This window comes from Engystomops pustulosus, chromosome 8 (assembly GCF_040894005.1).
Source record: "Engystomops pustulosus chromosome 8, aEngPut4.maternal, whole genome shotgun sequence".
Taxonomy (NCBI): domain Eukaryota; kingdom Metazoa; phylum Chordata; class Amphibia; order Anura; family Leptodactylidae; genus Engystomops; species Engystomops pustulosus.
In genome coordinates, this window is record NC_092418.1 from 69,588,165 (window position 1) to 69,609,745 (window position 21,581).

The 21,581-nt window shown below is 40.5% G+C and overlaps 1 protein-coding gene and 1 long non-coding RNA gene across 8 annotated transcripts in view; one reads left to right on the forward strand and one right to left on the reverse strand.

The window, feature by feature from the left end:
• PARD3B (par-3 family cell polarity regulator beta) overlaps nucleotides 1-21,581 on the reverse strand; it is an 862,331-nt gene that overhangs the window by 303,314 nt on the left and 537,436 nt on the right. The window lies entirely within an intron of this gene.
• Nucleotides 267-6,245, forward strand: LOC140075353 (uncharacterized). 2 transcript variants are annotated; one of them, XR_011849402.1, is made up of 3 exons: nucleotides 267-429; nucleotides 3,693-3,754; nucleotides 6,052-6,245. It is a non-coding gene; the product is annotated as an uncharacterized lncRNA (long non-coding RNA). The 2 variants fall into 2 exon arrangements; XR_011849403.1 differs by lacking the exon at nucleotides 267-429 and adding an exon at nucleotides 551-641.

The window sequence follows — 21,581 nt, forward strand, 5'->3', positions numbered from 1 at the left end:
TCTGACCAGTGATTGGTTTAAAGACAACATACACAGGTATCAATTTGAGAGTAGACAGTCATAAATGTTCTACAAAGAAAGGGTGGAGATAAAAAGTTAAAAATTATGTATCCTTAAGTAACCTTTATAAAGAGAGAAACTGTACTGTTCATAACAGGAGAATTTCTTTGTGTATGATCATTCCTCTAATATTCCATCTGGAAATATGAAAGCCAACATTTGTCATTGTGTGTGACAGAGTTCCACTAATACCTATCACTGTACCTATTACACAAAGAGTGGCCCAATTACATGCCATTTCCTATAGACCGATTCCTCCTCCTGTGATGCTGGCTTGTAAAAAGATGCCAAATAAAAAGACGACACTGACATCTTGCTGTTGCCACTTATTGCTATGGAAACCAAGTTCTGCAATGAAGACATGTTCAGGTAAAACCAATTGAATCACAAAGGAAAAGCACTATTACATATATCAATTAACACAACATAAGAAGCACACTGCTGGTCCATTAGTCCAGAGCACTGAAGCACATTGATTTCATGATCACAGAACTTCAGTGGCCAAATGGAGCTTGACACTTGTTTGGTGTGATAATTAAAGAGGAGAGAAAGTGCAGCCATAGTGACTTATCTCTACATAAGTAAGAATATAAACAGTCACCAATCGGTTTATCCAGGGCAGTGGCAGGATCATAATGACGTCCTTCTATATTCTGGGAGAATCTGCATCACACAGAAAAAGAACTTTGAACGCTGCATACAAATTATCCCAGACTTGTGATGATGGACCAGGACATCCCTGTATGACTTTTCTCCACCCCTGACACTCCTTAGGGCATTCTATAATTACTACTATTTATAGAGCACCATTAACTCCATGATGCTGTACATTCAATAAACGTTTCACATAAATTAAGAAAAGAACAAATGCAAATACAAAAAACACAAAAAATTACAGTAATCTGAAATAAGTGGAGGAAGGACCCTGCTTATGAGGGCTTACAATATATATTATACGGTGTTCAAATATCTATTTCTTGTGGTTCCGACACTGACAGGGATAACAGGTTGGAGGTCGCTTGTGGGTATAAATACTCATCAAAGATTCCCTTTATTACACCATATAGCAAAAAGGAACAAGGTGGAAAAATATTGTTTCAGAGATTTGTTTCCATAAAATTGTTATTTTCATTTTATGCATTGTTATGTAAACCAAAATTTCACTAGGGGAGAAAATTAACAAAATAAAATGATAAAAATGAGGCCAAAATGTGAGTCTTTTAGGCCAATGCCTAGACCAGGGGTCCCCAAACTACGGCCCGCGGGCCACATGCGGCCCGCGGACCGTTTTGATCCGGCCCCGACGCTTGGCGCACCGGCGCCGGTCCCCCACGCCCTTCGACAGTCGGGCAGGAGCCTCCGTCCGTCCGGACAGGAAGCTCCTGCCCGTCACTGTATAGTGCTCGGTGCGGCCGGAAACGGCCGCTCGAGCACTATTACTGGAGCGATGTGGCCGGAAGACAACCCCGGCGCACATCGCTCCATGAACTAGGCTGCGCGGCCGCGTGATGACGTCATCGCGCGGCCGCGCACCCCTTCCTGCCCGGACGAGGCAAGAAGATAGAAGACTTAGGTAAGTAGAGGACAGTTTTTATTTTTTATCAAAAAAGATTGTGGCTACTGGGGGCCAATAGTTAGTTATGAGGGGCAGCTTAGGAAATAATTAATTATGAGGGGCAGTATAGGAAATAATTAATTATGAGGGGCAGCATAGGGAATAATTAATTATGAGGGGCAGCATAGGGAATAATTAATTATAAAGGGCAGTATAGGAAATAATTAATTATGAGGGGCAGAATAGGAAATAATTAATTATGAAGGGCAGTATAGGAAATAATTAATGTTGGGGCCAACATAGGAAATAATTATGAGGGGCAGCATAGGAAATAATTAATGGTGGGGGCAGTATAGGAAATAATTAATTATGAGGGGCAGCTTAGGAAATAATTAATTATGAAGGGCAGTATAGGATATAATTAATGTTGGGGCCAACATAGGAATTAATTATGAGGGGAAGCATAGGAAATAATTAATGGTGGGGGCAGCTTAGGAAATAATTAATGGTGGGGGCAGCATAGGAACTAATTAATGGGGGAGGGGCAGCATAGGAAATAATTAATGGTGGGGGTATAGGAAATAATTAATTATGAGGGTCAGTCTAGTAATTAATGGGGGGAGGCATATTCAATAATTAATGGAGAGGGGTCCCAGTATATTTAATAATTGGCCCAATTAATTAATTAATTGGGGCAATATATAAAATAGTTCACAAGGTGGTGCAGTATGTTAAATAATTAATTGAGGGGGTACCAGTGTATTGCGGATGCGGTCACATGGACCGCTATTTATTTTTAAACTTTAGTCCGGCCCTCCAACGGTTTGAGGGGGACAGTGAACGGCCCCCTAGGTAAAAAGTTTGGGGACCCCTGGCCTAGACTAACTATTTTGGCAGCAATGTATAGGTAGATGAAATATTTTTTTAGATAGAAGCAATTCTTACAGGACAAAAGTTCAGGATACAAAACAAAGTCATACAATGTTAGGGTACATGCACACAATGTGTGTAGGCCGGACGGGTACACAGCACCAGGCTGGAGAGGAGGAAGGATGAGCGCTGCTTCATTCTCCATAGAGCAGCACAAGTCCGGCACCGTAACATGGCGAACTATAGGACATGTCCTATATTTCGCCTTGCACGTTCACAGTGCGGTGAGAAAATGTGTGCTCACCGCACCGTGACCAGCAAATGTTGCGGCCACATATAGGTTCCCATTACATTCGTGGGAATGAGCCCTTACAGATGAAGTCACGAAGGCCATGATACAAGGAGGCAGTCCAGTTAGTGATCATAAACTGAATGGGGCCAGTTCTAGTCTGACGTCATCAGTTGTTAGTCATGCACTTTGTTTCTAATTTTGTTTCCCTAAAATAGGACATCCGCCAAAAATAAGACCAAGTATACAATTTTGTTCGAGCTTAACAATATAAGGCCACCCCTGAAAAGTAGACCTAGCAGCAGCCATTGCGGCATCTCCTTCCCGCGCCATACATTAGTATTAGTAGATGTTTAAGGTGCTGCAAGATGTTGTGACATTGGTGAAGAATTCATGGGATAAATCACTGTTGCGCTGCAAATGCGATACAAGCAGCTTCCCAGACAAAAAGGGATCATTTAAGGAAAGTGCTATTGCTAAACATGAGAGATTGGCCAAAGGTTTCAGTAGAAATTGAGTCTTTGCTTTTCTGGAGTTTGGACAGTTTTAAGCATGTTAGAGAAGTAGATTTTTTGTTCAACAATAAATGGCAATTCTGGTTCATGGAAAAATAAGACATCCCCTGAAAATAAGACCTAGTGCCTCTGTAGGAGCAAAACATGAATATAAGACTGTCTCTTATTTTTGGGGAAATATAGTACATTTCAGGGTCCCTGTTTTGTGGGGAAAAAAGGACTACATATATCAGTATGATGCTCAGAGTCCTGTCCCCCGCACTTCAGTTGGTCCATGAAACAGGACACAGAATGGTTTATGATTCACTGGCCTATCATGGTCATTTGAGCACTAAAGAATACATTTCTCATATCGTAGCAAAGCAAACATCCTGTGTAATTACTATTTGTAATTTTCTTTTAGAACCCAGCAAACAATAGGGGCACATTTATAAAGGGGAAGACATCTTACTCCTGTTATTTGAGGTATATTTGAAGCATTTTTAAGTATTTTTCACTTTAGATTTATAGTGGCTTAGACAAAGAATGTAATTTTATTTTGGCACATAAAGTGTTAATGTTGGAGTGGATTTGTGAGGCTTAAACTAAAAAGTTGCAGAATGTATTAACCTTAGTGTTCTTGCACCACTGGGGGAATCGGGTGGTCTAAATTTGAAACTTTAGGGTTATAGAAGCCTATTACATCTGCATTCCAAATATGCCATTGTGCCTTCTCTAAGCATTTACATTACAATATAACTGTGTGTTATAACTTACCTTGCACTCCTCTGCTAAGTCCCAAGGGTTGGGCTTTAGTTTGCATGCATTTAAAAAAAAAACAACACATGGCTTGTCTGTGCTACTCACTCCTCAGTTCCTCCCTCCTGCTTCTTCAGCCACAGGAAGCTCACTGGAGAGCTCAGTGTGGGAGGTAGGAGCTTTACAGGGGCACAAAGGTGGGGGCTGAGAGCTCAGAGTGCACAGGACAGACAAGTCACATGTTGTTTTTTGAAACAGCAGAGGATTTTGTCAGGGTGCAATGTAATGACACACAATTACATTGTAAGGCAAATGTTTTGAGAAGGCAAAAAGACATATTTTCAATGCAGCTGTAGTAGGCTTCGGCATGCCGCCTTTAGTGAAAATGAGGTCCCTGGTGACAGGTTCCCTTTAAAGCATATCTACCATCAAAATACAGCACAATTAACCATTTTGTAATCTATAGTATTCTTCCTTCTAAACTCAGCTTTTAAAATTAACCTTATGAGCCAGAAGGGTTTTGGAGGGGTGTTACCAGTGCCCCTCTGTGCTGTAGCTTCACAAGTTGTAACACTGTCTCACCCGCAACCCTTTCCCCCACACTCTGCCTGATGTAATCTCGCTGCAGAAGAGGAAAACTGAGCTCACGGTTGGCTCACTGCAAAACGAAAGTTTCAATTATAGTGAAAACTGCCAGATGCAAATCTTTGACACATTTTAGAGACTTAAAATTCACTTAACTGCAATTATACAAGTTCCAAATGCATTTTGGGACCAGAGGAGTCCTTTATCCAGGATTAGGTTCCATGTATGTGCAGAATCTGATGACTTCTGGGATTGTCTTTAAGACTTATCAGTTATTTGAAAATCTGATGAGAAAAGTGACGTTTTGCAGTAAGAACCATCAAAACTTCAAATTCCGCTCTGGGTTTTAGGATCAGATAAGTAATACAATTTATAAGTTCAGCTCAGGATAACATAGATAATAAAATGTATACAGGCAGTCCCCGGGTTACATACAAGATAGGGTCTGGAGGTTTGTTCTTAAGTTGAATTTGTATGTAAGTCGAAACTGTATATTTTATAATGGAAGTTTTAGACAATTTTTTTCTTTTGCACCAGTGACAATTGGAGTTTCAAAATTTTTGGTGTAATTGGACCAAGAATTATCAATAAAGCTTCATTACAGACATCTTACAGCTGATCATTGCAGTCTGGGACTATAGTAAAGCATCCAGAGAGCTTCACCAGAAGTCACATGGGGCAGAGGGGTCCGTCTGTAACTATGGGTTGTCTGTAAGTCGGGTATCCTTAAGTAGGGGACCGCCTGTAAGTTTCTTTACAAATGGAATTTTTTTCTATAGAAAACCCTAATTCCCAGATATTTCACCTCTTTTCACTTGTTTGGACCCCTCAGAAGCTTTGGCATTTGTATTAATAGTTACCTATGAATTCAGACCCTGATTGGTTTATAGTATGATGTACATGGGGAGGAGGTGTTGATGGGTGTTGTGGACCGCAGATCCATTTGCATGTAGCATTATGATAGTATACTCCTGTAGATTTCTAGCTACTTCAAATAAAAAAGATAGAAGATAGTGATTACAGTTGAATGTGCTCCTCAGCGCTAATACATATTCAATGGGACAGAGCTTAGGAGACAGGGAAGACGAGCATAATAAGTATACAAATATACGGTGTGGCACTGTACCGTGCACAAGGAAAGGATAGAGCATTCGCTATGGAGAGGGGAGGGGTGAGCAGCACTCAACCCTCCTCCTCTACAGCGGGCTGCTGTATGCTCACTTGGGCTGTGGCCGGGCAAGCATACGTTAATGTGAAAGCAGCCTTAGACAAATAAAACACCAGCACACTTCAATAGTATGTGATCTATGACATTTGTTGTATCTAAGCCCAAGGAATGTGCCGACAGCTTAAACCCCCTCTCTGTAGAGTCACTATTATTTGCTGTACAATCGTGAACAATACACCTTTCAGTGTTTATTTCTCTTTATTTTTTCAAGAAATGGCAAGTGCACCTAGACCATCCATGTAGAATCTAAGTACTCCATCAGACCGCACACACACAATAGACTTTGTGTATGATGTCTGGCACAGGATGCTCGGCGCAATGCTTGGAATTCATCTTACAAGAACATTCCACTGAAAAGAATCCTTTTGTTGTCAAGGTTCTTCTCCGGTCAAGAATCTGTTTAATCTTTCAATCACATGAAAATGATTAAAAAAAGTGATGGTCACTGGCTCAATGTCAGTTAACATAGAAGGGAAAGGAAACAGAAAAGAGACGCTGTTTGGGCCAGTTTCACAGCGGAGAGCAGCTTTTGTATACGCAGATGTTTTTCTAGAAGAATGACTCTTGTTCCTTGTCATAATTATAGTCATCTGAAGTTTACCTTTCGCTTACTGGTAGGTGGCTATGGTTTGATACAAAGAAGAGAGCTGGAATAAGTACAGCTTTAATCTGTTACTATGTCAGCACTTGGCAAGTGGAAAGAATTATACACAGAAAAATAGGCCTTTCGAAGTCCAAAATGTGCAACTAGTTGTTTTTCTACTATGAGGCTGTACAATATCACACACCAGAAAATGAATTACGTTTTAGAGAAAAAATAAGACTAAAAAGACAATAGTGGATTCATAACAAATCCAATAGACATATACAGTACAGCTGTAGAGATTTTAATAACCAGTAATTTGATAAATCTGCTATCTATTTTCTGCTTTGTTAATGTGGCACTATAATGTAGGCTCTATGTGGGTAAAGTTCCTATTTATGGTTTTGGCGGAATATAGGGATGTATGTTTAGAAATGAAGAGAAATTCTTGACAGATGGAAGTCAGACAGGATGATCTGAAAAGGATGCATACTGATCCTATGGGATGTAGAAAAAGTAAAAGAGGTCCAAGGTCACTTACCTTCACTTTTTGAGACTTTATCGGATGGGTGTGTAATGGAGCTTCCTGTTCTGCCATTACTTTCATTGAGCAGATCAGGATGCACATTGCAAACATGAAACCTTCACTGTCAGCAGGACTTTAAAAAAAAGATATTTCTCATATACTAGCCGAGCAAAAAGAAACCGTATCCATCACTACTTATATCTACTGCATGGGTGTCCCTCACAAATCATAATTAGATTGATAGAAATATGGCTCCTAATTGGAAACTGAAATGCTAAAGTTTGGATTGCAGTCTGCTTTGAAGATCACTATTCCTTATTATTCTTGCATTTATCTAATTTATATGCAACAACTGTTTTTCCCATGTTAGGGTACATTCGCATGGCCGTCTGGGGGAATGTATATGCTGCCGAATATACATCTCTTATAGACGGCAATGGCGGCCCAGCAGCAGTACAGGTGTGGCACCGTGTCGTACATGGGGAAAAGATAGAGCATGCTCTATCTTTCCCCGTGTGTGGCCGTGCACTGCTGTTCTCATTTGAGCGGGGAGGGGTCACCTCATTCTCTCCAGCGCACAGCGGTAACAATGGTTCTCCTGTTTAGTAATCTAATGCCCGTACAAATCCGACCATACAGTCCATACTCAGGGGTGGATTAAGACTGCCGTGGGCCCTGGGCTGCATGAATATTATAGCCCCTACAAGTCTGGTAATCACTTCCTATGGTGCTAATATCAAGCTTTTTGGAGAACGGAGGATGTGTCCCTTCTACCTGCTTTCAATCTGTTTCAGAACGTTTAGTCCTGAAATGGCTCTCGCGTACATGTTTATTGAGAGCAGGAACAGATGTATGAGTATTTTATAGGTGAAGGTCCTTCTGAGTATAAAATGTGTTGGATGGTTTGATAGGCTTTGGCCCAGAGATACTGCCTACATTATAAAACTGTACATGCTTGAGAAAGGGATATGGATTGTGCTCACCAATGAAGAGAGATACGCATATGCGTGATGGTTTTACTACCATACCATGTGTTCTAGAGGTCTCAACACAACAATAGGGCAGAAGTGGGGATTCTCAATCAATTCTCTATTCGGTTCCATGGGCCTGTGGGAGCCATCTGGTACTGCAACACTCGTCTATGTACAAATAGGGTATCAAGTGTTTATTATAGTATACTATTCTGCTGCATTTCCATTTTCATCTCTGTACCTCCATTGTAATACATGCTCCTTTTTCTGTACACTCGGGAGACAGTGTTTTGTCCCACTATCCCATCAATACCGCAAATCAGTACAATAATTTTTGATCATTATTACAGGAGTTTCTGCTCTCACAGCCCCAATTATTCTTCTTCCGTTTTTACAGGTGATCTGTCATACTGTACAGGGCTTGTATATGGTTAATTTCACAGGGCTCCTTTTTACTATTGATAAACTATGGTATAATCACTATGCAATTGTATTTTCTTCCCCAAACCATTGTTTGCTGAAAAAATGCAATACATCTTGGCCTAGTGATTTGACTCTGCCAAAAGCTATTGTTCTCTGAGCGAGGAACTGGAATTGCTTCCCAGGACCATAATTTCTCCATCTCTGTCATTGCGAAAAAAAACACATACATTCATTAATCTGTGTTTTATTCGACAAAAAACTCTGTCATTGGCAGCATGTTTTATTGATGTTCCATAAAACAGATGTCCAATGTTCCTCCTAACGAAAGGGAACAGACAAAATCCATGAAAATGTCTATCCAAAAAATATGCAGGAAATTACATTTCTCCATTTAAACAAGGATTTTGTGAAGTTACAGATTTCTTTATACCAAACGTAAAAGACTTGTCAAGTGTAATACAATTCTTGTCAAAAAAAGAGTATTTTCAGGGCTTCTGTCACAGTTGTTTTTCGAGAATCCTTTGTTTATCCAGATTTTAACACACTCCAGGAATGGACTAACTTTTCTTTCATAATGTCATCCCTGAACTACAGAGCCCAGCATGTCCCTACTATTCTAGCATTCCTAACTATGTGCACAGTTACAGAGAGGTCATCCTGCTTAAAGGGAACCTGTCACCAGGGATCTTATTTTCACTAAAGACAGGTTGCAGAAGCCCATTACAAGTACAGCTGGATTGTAAATATGTATTTTATGCCTTTTCTGTGCATCTGCATTACAATATCATTGTGTGTTTCAACTTACCTGGCTTCCTGATTAAATCCTTAGGAGAGTCCCAGGCTTTGCTTTGGGTTGGATGCATTTAAAAAATAGACACAGGGCTTGTATGTGCTGCTCACTCCACAGCTCTCATTCCCCACCTTCATAATGTCATCCCTGAACAACAGAGCCCAGCATGTCATTCCTTACTATGTGCACAGTTGCAGAGGGGTCATCCTGCTTAAAGGGAACCTGTCACCAGGGATCGGATTTTCACTAAAGACAGGTTGCAGAAGCCAATTCCATGTACAGCTGGATTGCAAATATGTATTTTATGCCTTTTCTGTGCATCTGCATTACAATATCATTATGTGTTTAAACTTCCCTGGCTTCCTGAAAAAATCCTTAGGAGAGTCCCAGACTTTGCTTTGGGTTGGATGCATTTAAAAAATAGACACAGGGCTTGTCTGTGCTGCTCACTCCACAGCTCTCAGCTCCCACCTTTGGGCACCTGTACAACTCTTCTATCCCCTGATGATGCCAGCTCACCAGGCTGTTAGTTGTACAGGAGCAGTAAGGTGGGGGCTGAGCTGAGGAGAGAGTGAGCAGCACAGACAAGTAAAAGATGTTTTGTTTATGCAGCTAAACCAAAACAAACCTTTGAATCAGAACAGGATTCTGTCAGGGTGCAAGGTAAGTTATATTGTAATGCAAATGCACAGAAAAGGCAGAAATTCATCTTTGCAATCCAGCAACAATGTTCTTCTGCAACTTTAGTGAAAATGAGGTCCCTAGTGACTGGTTCCCTTTAAAGGAGCTAACCAACATTATAAAAAGTTGGCCATTTAAAAAGCAAATAAAACAGCACCACATCAGTCTACAGGTTATACAAGGTACTGCAGTTCAGAGCCATTTACATTTACAGATCTGAGCTGCAAAACTAAACCCAACCTGTTAATATGTAGGACACTATTGCTAGAAAAAAAGCTCCAAAGCTCAACCTACACAACCTTTTTATGTACACGACAACAAATAAAGTTAATAGCTCAGTGTCCAAATACTGCAAACAACCATTATCAGGAGAACAAGGGACCTCCTTAAAACTCCCTATGAATATAGCACTAGTGGGCATCCATTAAATTCTTTAGGATTGCTGGGAGACCCAATGCCAACCCTATAGAAATAAGTGGAACATTGGTCATGAAATGTAAGATTGGATTTTGGAACTGGGAATAGAATTTAAGGATCCTGAATCAATGCATGGGCTTCACAAATGGATAATGCATCATGGCATCTTGGGAACAAATGGCTTGTTTAGAAAGTCAATTTAGCACACATAATACCATAAAACTTTTGGGGCCATTTCCTCAGAATAATTGAATATCAGGAAGAATATACACTCACCGGCCACTTTATTAGGTACACCTGTCCAACTGCTCGTTAACACTTATTTTCTAATCAGCCAATCACATGGCGGCAACTCAGTGCATTTAGGCATGTAGACATGGTCAAGACAATCTCCTGCAGTTCAAACCGAGCATCAGTATGGGGAAGAAAGGTGATTTGAGTGCCTTTGAACGTGGCATGGTTGTTGGTGCCAGAAGGGCTGGTCTGAGTATTTCAGAAACTGCTGATCTACTGGGATTTCACGCACAACCATCTCTAGGGTTTACAGAGAATGGTCCGAAAAAGAAAAAACATCCAGTGAGCGGCAGTTCTGTGGGCGGAAATGCCTTGTTGATGCCAGAGGTCAGAGGAGAATGGGCAGACTGGTTCGAGCTGATAGAAAGACAACAGTGACTCAAATCGCCACCCGTTACAACCAAGGTAGGCAGAAGAGCATCTCTGAACGCACAGTACGTCAAACTTTGAGGCAGATGGGCTACAGCAGCAGAAGACCACACCGGGTGCCCCTCCTTTCAGCTAAGAACAGGAAACTGAGGCTACAATTTGCACAAGCTCATCGAAATTGGACAGTAGAAGATTGGAAAAATGTTGCCTGGTCTGATGAGTCTCGATTTCTGCTGCGACATTCGGATGGTAGGGTCAGAATTTGGCGTCAACAACATGAAAGCATGGATCCATCCTGCCTTGTATCAACGGTTCAGGCTGGTGGTGGTGGTGTCATGGTGTGGGGAATATTTTCTTGGCACTCTTTGGGCCCCTTGGTACCAATTGAGCATCGTTGCAACGCCACAACCTACCTGAATATTGTTGCTGACCATGTCCATCCCTTTATGACCACAATGTACCCAACATCTGATGGCTACTTTCAGCAGGATAATGCGCCATGTCATAAAGCTGGAATCCACTCAGACTGGTTTCTTGAACATGACAATGAGTTCACTGTACTCAAATGGCCTCCACAGTCACCAGATCTCAATCCAATAGAGCATCTTTGGGATGTGGTGGAATGGGAGATTCGCATCATGGATGTGCAGCCGACAAATCTGCGGCAACTGTGTGATTCCATCATGTCAATATGGACCAAAATCTCTGAGGAATGCTTCCAGCACCTTGTTGAATCTATTCCATGAAGAATTGAGGCAGTTCTGAAGGCAAAAGGGGGTCCAACCCGTTACTAGCATGGTGTACCTAATAAAGTGGCCGGTGAGTGTATATTAAACTTTGGATAGTAACAATTCAGATAAAAAGTGGAAATCCACTTAATTCTGTACAATCTGCAGGGACTGGCTGTTTACAAACAACAGCAAAACTGTGGAACCAGAGGAAAAAATGTCAATATAGATGTTTGACGTAGTATTTTGGACCATTGTATTAAACATCGGGAACATGACCTAATGAATGAAGCAGGGACATACCTATTATGCTGAAATGGCCCTTATTTGGAAATCTTTATGCATTGGAATACTAGAAATGGTGCAATGTTTTGGATGACGCAGCATCCTTCCTCAGGTATAGATCATATTAATAATTGGACCTTGGATGAGCCCCAAATAAACAACCTGGGTAGTGATTAAACATCACACATTTACTGTTATGCATTATCAATTGTACAGGCACGGCAGCAGTTGACTATAGTACGTGTTTGTTATGCTTGGAGAACACCCTGCTATCTTCTATAGATCATAGATGTAATTAAATTGCAAGTTATAGCACTGCCACATACAGAGTGGTGTGCGATTTCATTAGGGGAACAGAAATAGTGTTGCGACAGAGGAGGAAATAAATCAGAAGAACTTCAAAGTATCTTTCCAAGCAGTGAAATGCTACAGGGCAACTTTTTATGAAACACCTTTTCACAAAGCATCCTTTACAAAGCACAACTAGTAATAAGAGGTGGAAGCAGACATACGACTATCTTTCTTCCTGAACTGCAGAGTCTAGCAAATAAACAGAGGCACACATATAGACACAGGCTGCTCAGCAAGCAGATCGCTCAGTCTACAAAGAGCGGGCGGGCAGCCTGCAGGATGGATCTGAATAAACAAAGGAGATCAACTGGAGGCTATAGATAAGTTTGTATGGAATACCGTGACAGCAGGAAGAGCACAGGAGTCACGACACCTAGTTACAAAATTAATAATTGTTGGAAAGGCGAAAATGTTTAAAACAAAAAAAAAACACATATCAAGCAAAAATCAATACAAGTATTGTCAGAAAAAGACAAGTTTCTGAAAAACAGATTGCATGAAAGCTCATGAAAACAGGGCCCTAACTGCTATTGTTTTATTACTCCATAATTTCTTAATTTTTGTGCCCCATGATTTGTAAAGCGCTGCAGAAAATAATAAAAAACAATATTTATTTACACCACAACTAGTATACTCAGTGCTAGGCTTAGAAGTCACACTGTCCCCACCACTTTACCTCTCAAGGTCTGTAAATATTATACTGCCTGGCAGGGAAGTCTGTTAAAGGGAGTCTACCACATCCAACAAGCATTCTAATTTGCTGAAAGCACGCTATAAAGAAATGCACTGTAATTTCTGACATACCTTTATTATTTCTGTCCATTATATTTCCAGGATAATCCCAGTTTAATCTGTATGCTAATTAGGCAGTTGGTACGTCAAGGTTGTGTCCTCAGCACTGCTATTCCAGCCTAAACCATATCCCTCTTTTCCCAATTTCGATCCATAATATTCATCTAACCAAAAAAAATCTTCTGCTTATCTGATGAAAAGGGTATTGTTCCAGGCAGGTATGCATGTTAATTTACTCGTCTCTAGTAGTGAAAAGGTGCATGAAATAGGGCTGCACAAAAGGTGCACATCCCATGAGATGAGTTGAACCTCTCGCCTCAGGCGGCAGCCCCAGAGGGGGAAAGGGGAGGAGACATCAGGAGCATAGTCAACCAGAATAATACAAGGCATGCAACTTAAAAAGAATCAATTTACCAAACTTAGTAAACAGAGAAATGATTTCTTAGCCATTGGCTTGCCTACACTAGCATCTTTTTACACCTGATGTCTGCAAAGGCAAGAGGAAACTGCATGCATTTGTATATTTGCCTCAGGAAGCTATGTTTATCCCTCAACTGCACTGTGGTTGCCTACATTGCATGGTAATGTATACATGCTGTTCTTGATAGCCCATTTTCAGTATCATGTGTCATGTGTGGAGGATTGTAAAGACTGTATACAAATCAGTAACCAAGTAGATGATGTGCCTGCAGATTATGACCAATTTCGTTTGAACTTCCTATCGACTTTACACTTGAACTATATAGTTATCAGCACTGGGATCCACTGAGCAACTAATGTAAATTAACAATGGGCACATGCTGTTCAGTGGCTGATGGAGCGGTACCTGGCAATTATGTGAAGTAACATAGCTTTCATTCATTATTAGCCAGCCGTGTGAAGGTGAGACAGACAATAACCTGTTGTTTCGCTATACTTAACCAAAGAAGTATTTTGAGTAGAATAAATATTTCTTTGATTACAGAATGTGTTTGAATGATGGAAAACAAAGCCGAGAGAAATAGCTTTTTAACAGCTACCCATTGCTGACAACACTATTTGATAACGTTTATAATAAGACCGCTTCCAACATGGCTGTGAAAAAAAAAACCGGTTTCTCGCTGCCCACCAACTAAGCTGACTCCCGACTCTCACCACTGATTGCTAATTGACTTGAACATCTTTTCTACTCTGGCTTCAATCCGTACTGGAAATGGAAAATTCAATGACAGAAGTATTCATTTTGTACTGACATGTAATGAAGGCTTGGGAGTAAATATTGATTTCTGACTGCGCTTCAAAACACTCTGAAACAGGCTTAACACGTGTATATTGATCAGGGGAGGAGTCTGCTGGATACATGTAAATGTGCATTGCCTGCTGCAGTATGACTTCAGCTACTGACAATAGTTTCTGGGCTAAGTAATGAGCGAGAAAGTATTGTGTCTCTAAACTATAGACAGAACACAAAGAACATTGATAGCAATCATCCATCCTACGATACAGTTATACCGTCCCTCCATTATTATATAGATTTACCCATCTCAGCTATTAGGCACTGTACAGTCATTATTGACAATGGAAAGCACAGTAAGTTCCTGGTATATCATTCAAAGACTGGCATGCTGAGGCGTGATCGAACTGTGGCTGTGTTTAGCAGAGCCACTCATTCTGCCAACTGTTCTCAAACCAAGACATAGAGAATATAGCAAAAATAGTATCATTTTATCTATCTATCCATATATTTATCTACACAGACACACAATCCTATTACATCTAACAAATAACTCTTAAATATATCATTGCCATATGTTTACAAATGATACAGAATTTGGAATTCATAGTACTTTGTCTTTATCTGTAAATAACAGAATATACAGTAGTATAGTAATGAGTACAGAGTAGCTGGCAAAATTGGAGAGTAAAATGGCAAATGAGGTTAAAGGGGACCTGTCACCAGGAGACCCATTTTTAGCATAGTCCCCACAGAGCATAGTACATACACTGCCAAAGTGTTTTTGTATTAAAAATTGGTTTTACAGAAAAAAAAAGATATGTTATATTGTACCTTTCATTAGCATTTGCTGTGTGACTAGGCAGTGGCAGGTTCCCTTTAAATGTTGATAAGAGTCAAGATATACCAAGTGGGGGAGAAAAATAACCTGCTTTTTATACCCTAAATAGATCACCATTGTGTAAGTGTACAATGAAGAAGTAATTATTCATAGTAAACTGAATTGGGGCACCCAATGTCAGTGACTCAATGGCCAACAAAATAATGTCCTGTATAAGAAAAGGAATGGCTTTAGAGAAATACTATTATCCTTCCCCCTTATAAAGATATGGTGTGATCACATTCTAAGTATGCAGTTCATTTTTGGACACGTCATAGATAAAGGGGTTGGCCCCTATCACAAAACGTTACCATGGTATATACAAGATGCTAACAGGGTCACCAATATAGCACTTACCCTGGTAAAATTGCTGTACAGCCATGACCTGTTGGCAGCATCAATCCCTGTGACATCCTACTGCCTTCTTGTGGATGTAGAGGGGCATCTAGGTATCATTGCATGTCCTTTGCACAGTAATTTCTGTACATCCACTCCATCAGCTGGAAGGCAACAGGTCCCAACATATCACATGACCCACCAGTCTCTGGGGCTTTAGAGAAATTTTACCAGGGTAAGTACGGTATGGATGACCCTAATACTGTCTTGTAGTTACCCTGAAAGTTTTGTGGTACTGGCCAATCCTTTTAAGGACACTGCTTAAAAGAAGAACGATATACTCTACAAACTGAACCAGAACATATATTACCAGGAGATGGTAATAGCTCTGTATGGCCCTAATATACAGAATTACTGATATCAGCAAAAAATATTGAATCAGATATTTATCATATTGACAATGGGATTAGAAAACACAATTAGGTCGATAAAATTGTTCTAAGGACTTTCCCTTTTTCTGAAGTAAATGGAGTTTGTAAGCACCTGTTGCATGCAGGTCTCTCAACCAGTATATAATATTTAGATTAGATTTTTTCACAGTTAAATTGCATAGATTGGCACACTCATTACAAGAACATTAGACATTTGTTTCTCCAGGTTTAGGTGATGACCACATTAATTTAAATACAATTGTATACATTTTTATCCTTAGCATTTTATTGTTTTTCTTTCAGAAATACATATACTCTCTACAAATGCATCTTTATTATCTTTTTAAATGGTAACCACAACTGCGTAGGCCAAATGTAGTGTGCATCGAGACTTAAAAGCATAGTGTTTACTTAACCACATATATCTACACTCTCACTCTACAATTTTAGATCTGGAGATTTGTCCTTGAAATTGCACCTTTTTATGATAGTATATTATACCACAGTTTCAAAAGGGCAAGGTCACAATAAAATGCATTCTCCTACATCTTATTGCCTTCTCCCCAGTAATGGAATAATAATTGCAGTTCCCTGCCTTGCAACGGTCTTCAATCTTCAACTAGCAGCTATGGCTGGATTTTCTTGAAGCCTCTTCTTCAACATCTGTGAATCTCACAACATGGACATTGTCTGATGAATGATAATCTTTTTGTTTAAATACATGATAAATATCAACAGAGATAAATAGCATTTACCGTATATATTGTAAGATTGCTAGTCTGTAATTTGGGGGTGAAATTCATATACAGTATTATAGAGACCACGGGGGATACTCATCATATGCTGGTACTAGGTGCGCCAGAGTATAAGTTCCACACCACACCTGTATGGATGCAGGCTCCACCGCCAGGCACCCCCACTGCACGCTTGGCATGGAGGTGGTGTAAGGAGGGAAAATAGTCTCAATTGCACAATTTAGGGCCAGTTTTCTGACATACAAACCCTGATATAACTGCCCCCATGAAAGGATGCAGTGGGGGTCCCTGCTGCTGATCACAACAACCCCTTTAAAATAACACAGCAGTACAAAATATACTTTGGCTTTGTTTACTTTATTGTTTGCAGACATTAAAGGAAATCTGGAGGAATAAGGCCTCTAAGCTGCTAAAAACCTGATATTCAGGATCGTAAAAATGTAATTTTTCTATATTTTGTCCAATAACCTGCAAGAAAGTCAATAAGATGAGGCCACTAGCTACTTTACTTCTTGGCTTTACTAACAATATACACTCACCGGCCACTTTATTAGGTACACCATGCTTGTAATGGGTTGGACCCCCTTTTGCCTTCAGAACTGCCTCAATTCTTCATGGCATAGATTCAACAAGGTGCTGGAAGCATTCCTCAGAGATTTTGGTCCATATTGACATGATGGCATCACACAGTTGCCGAAGATTTGTCGGCTGCACATCCATGATGCGAATCTCCCCTTCTACATCCCAAAGATGCTCTATTGCAGTGATGGCTAACCTATGGCACTGGTGCCAGAGGTGGCACTCAGAGCCCTTTCTGTGGGCACTCAGGCCATCACCAGAGATGACTCCAGGTATCTTCCTGCAGTCCCAGACAGCCCAGGACTTGCTGTGCACAGAGCTATTTTAAAGTGACAGCTCTACCTGGGACTATTTTCTGCTTTATTGGCGTCCTCAGGGTGATGGTATCAATGAAAACTGTGACAGAGAAGGAAGTATAAATCACAAATTAAATTTCTGTGTTGGCACTTTGCGATAAATAAGCGGGTCTTTGTTGTAGTTTGGGCACTCGGTCTCTAAAAGGTTCGCCATCACTGCTCTATTGGATTGAGATCTGGTGACTGTGGAGGCCATTTGAGTACAGTGAACTCATTGTCATGTTCAAGAAACCAATCTGAGATGATTCCAGCTTTATGACATGGTGCATTATCCTGCTGAAAGTAGCCATCAGATGTTGGGTACATTGTGGTCATAAAGGGATGGACATGGTCAGCAACAATACTCAGGTAGGCTGTGGCGTTGCAACGATGCGCAATTGGTACCAAGGGGCCCAAAGAGTGCCAAGAAAATATTCCCCACACCATGACACCACCACCACCAGCCTGAACCGTTGATACAAGGCAGGATGGATCTATGCTTTCATGTTGTTGACGCCAAATTCTGACCCTACCATCCAGGCAACGTTTTTCCAATCTTCTACTGTCCAATTTCGATGAGCTTGTGCAAATTGTAGCCTCAGTTTCCTGTTCTTAGTTAAAAGGAGTGGCACCCGGTGTGGTCTTCTGCTCCTGTAGCCCATCTGCCTCAAAGTTCGACGTACTGTGCATTCAGAGATGCTCTTCTGCCTACCTTGGTTGTAACGGGTGGCGATTTGAGTCACTGTTGCCTTTCTATCAGCTCGAACCAGTCTGCCCATTCTCCTCTGACCTCTGGCATCAACAAGGCATTTCCACCCACAGAACTGCCGCTCACTGGATGTTTTTTCTTTTTCGGACCATTCTCTGTAAACCCTAGAGATGGTTGTGCGTGAAAATTCCAGTAGATCAGCAGTTTCTGAAATACTCAGACCAGCCCTTCTGGCACCAACAACCATGCCACGTTCAAAGGCACTCAAATCACCTTTCTCCCCCATACTGATGCTCGGTTTGAACTGTAGGAGATTGCCTTGACCATGTCTACATGCCTAAATGCACTGAGTTGACGCCATGTGATTGGCTGATTAGAAATTAAGTGTTAACGAGCAGTTGGACAGGTGTACCTAATATAGTGGCCGGTGAGTGTATATGCAAAAGCCAATGTCATAACCCACCCCATGCATCAAATGTATGGACAATGATATTTGGTGATATTTAAAGATGGGTTAAGATGATGTACCCAGGCTGTGGGATGTCCAAGAAGCCAGAAAAGAGATGGCTAGCATGATTCTTTAGATGGGTGGCATCATCCATATAGCTCCCTACAGGTCACATTGACCCACATTTATAAAAAAACAAGACAGACTGCACTATGTGTAGTTTGCCTGTGAATTGTGCAGGGTGCACCAGAATCAGGATTTTTTATGAATCTGGCGCCCCCTGCACTGCTCTGACAGAGCGCACCTTACAAGAGGCGTGCAACACAATTCTGTCAGACACTGCATGATAAATGTGCCACATGGTCCCACTCTGCACCCAAACACCCCTTTCAGTGCAGAATTTGTGTAGCGTTGGTCATAGTGCAGCACATATCTGTCGTCGACACCTCTTAAGTACGTTTCAAGGAGTTTGCACATAAAAGAAAGCGCAAAGCCAGACAGAAAACTGGTGCAGGGGCTTTAATAAATCTGGGCCATTGTTTTCAAGATGATTCATTGTTGTATTATGGTGCCTTAGGCAGGATAGGGATGGATATTACTGGGAGCCAGACTTTGGATGGTAGGTTTAATGATTCCTTTTAAACATCAAAAGATTCACAAAAGGACGTAAGACAGGTCATCTCTTCAGAAAGATATAAATGTTACAGTTTTAGATCTGATAACATTCAATAACTCTCTATATTTACAACCACTAAATATCGCATATCCATTGCTCAAAAAGAGATTTTCTCCTTCAGAGGAAAACATCTTTAACAACAACAAATTTCTTATATTATTTGTGATAAAAACAGCATGATACCGAGCCTGAAGCAGATGTGTTACTGTCATATGTCACCTCTCCCATACACAGCATAATTACTAGTATGTATTTAATATCCCAAACTTTACAAATTCTGCGAAAGGACATAAAAAGGCAGGTATACATGCAGATCTGCGGTCTGCAAGTGATATGGCTCTACGTAACTCAGATCTGCCTAAAAGTAATTACATTTTTTATGGTAAAGACATTCTGATAAAAATGTGCTTTAGTTGCAGCTCTGCAGTAATAAAGTTGCCCATTAAAACAAAAAAGCTGGAGATTGATTCTACTGCATAATATCATAAAAATACAAATGTAATAACTGATTATGTAATACAGCAAAAAATCTTACCCCAAAAGTTTCCATTATTTCCATCTAAACAGTCATACATGGATAATAGACCAAGATAGAGGTATAATTAAAGCATAGCCATTTACAGTCAAGCGGTGCTTTGATGTCCCGTATGGTAACATTACTGCAGCAGAATAAAAAAGGTTCCTTTTTATGCGCATTGATTCCACTACCAGATGTCATGTTTTATTTATAATAATAAAAAAAAACAGCACCAGCACTAGGCACACATTGCCGGTGCAGAAGTGGTATGTGGTTTGCAGTGGTATGGCACTGGATTTAGTTACAATGAATGGCCATCCATGTAGGAACGTGAGCGGGACAAAACTGCAGCTAACTAGGGTATAAGTTGTACACTAGATGGGCTCTGGTATATCAAGATATCAGATTGTTGGGGTTGGACTCACAACACTCCAGCGCCTAGTTGCTTCATTAGATAATAATAATTCCTTTATTTATATAGCGCACACAGATTATGCAGCGCTGCACAGAGCTTGCCAAATCAGTCCCTGTCACCATGGGGGCTTACGATCTAATCAACCTACCAGTATGTTTTGAAGTGTTGGAGGAAACTGGAGAAAACCGGAGGACCCGGGGGAAACCCACGCAAACACAGAGAGAACGCACAAACTCTTTGCAGATGTTGACCCTGGGACTTGAGCTCAGGTTCCCAGCACAGCAAGGCTGTAATGTTGACCACTAAGCCACCATGTCCCCCTATATCATTTGAATAAGTCACTACCAAAATACTCAGTGCTACAAAAAATGCAATAAGATGGACTGATATAAAAAATGAAGAGACCAGGCACCCCAGCCCCTTCAACATTCAGAGACTCGGACTGCCACAGCTTTAATATTGATGCTACATTAACAGTAGGCTACTGATATTTGGATCCTGGAATACCACTACATTCTACATCTATTACTTCACACGTAAATCCTCTGTAATGATTACATCCACATATCAGTATATAGTACCTCACATTGCAGTATTATGCATTGTTTGATGATGGGGGGGGGGGGTTATTAATTTTTCCACACAAAAGAACTCCAGCAGATAAAATAAATGACAACAATCCTCACTCACAGTAAGTGACCCCAAATATATTATCAGCCTCGGCATGATTTCAGTACAGCAAGGGGTACAAAGTGTAATATTTACACAAAGATAAAAAATGGCTTATGGACAAGGCATGGGTTAATTTTGGAATGGCAAAAATCATTGCAATAAAGAATAACAAATGATCCCAGACACGATGATTACAGAACACTAACTAGATCTGTATAAACTGTAGAATCTGAAGAACAGATGAGGAATATGGATTCAGGTCAGTGCTGGCAGCAGAAATGATTTGTGGGAGTGAGATCCTTTATTATTATCACTTGTGACAACATGGCAAGATTTCTGATGATTTTATTTCTTGTATTGAGAATTTGCTGTAATAGCCTACTGTGTCAGCAGTTGTCATACAGCTGTACTATAGAAATGACAGAAAAGGTGAAAACGCCAATAGGAAATGTAAATGAAGGATGATAATAACTTTATCATATGACATTATTATAAGAAAAACATGACACTGGGGTTTTGATAAACTAGATTTCCCATCCTCCATTGCCAACTAGACCCAAATAAA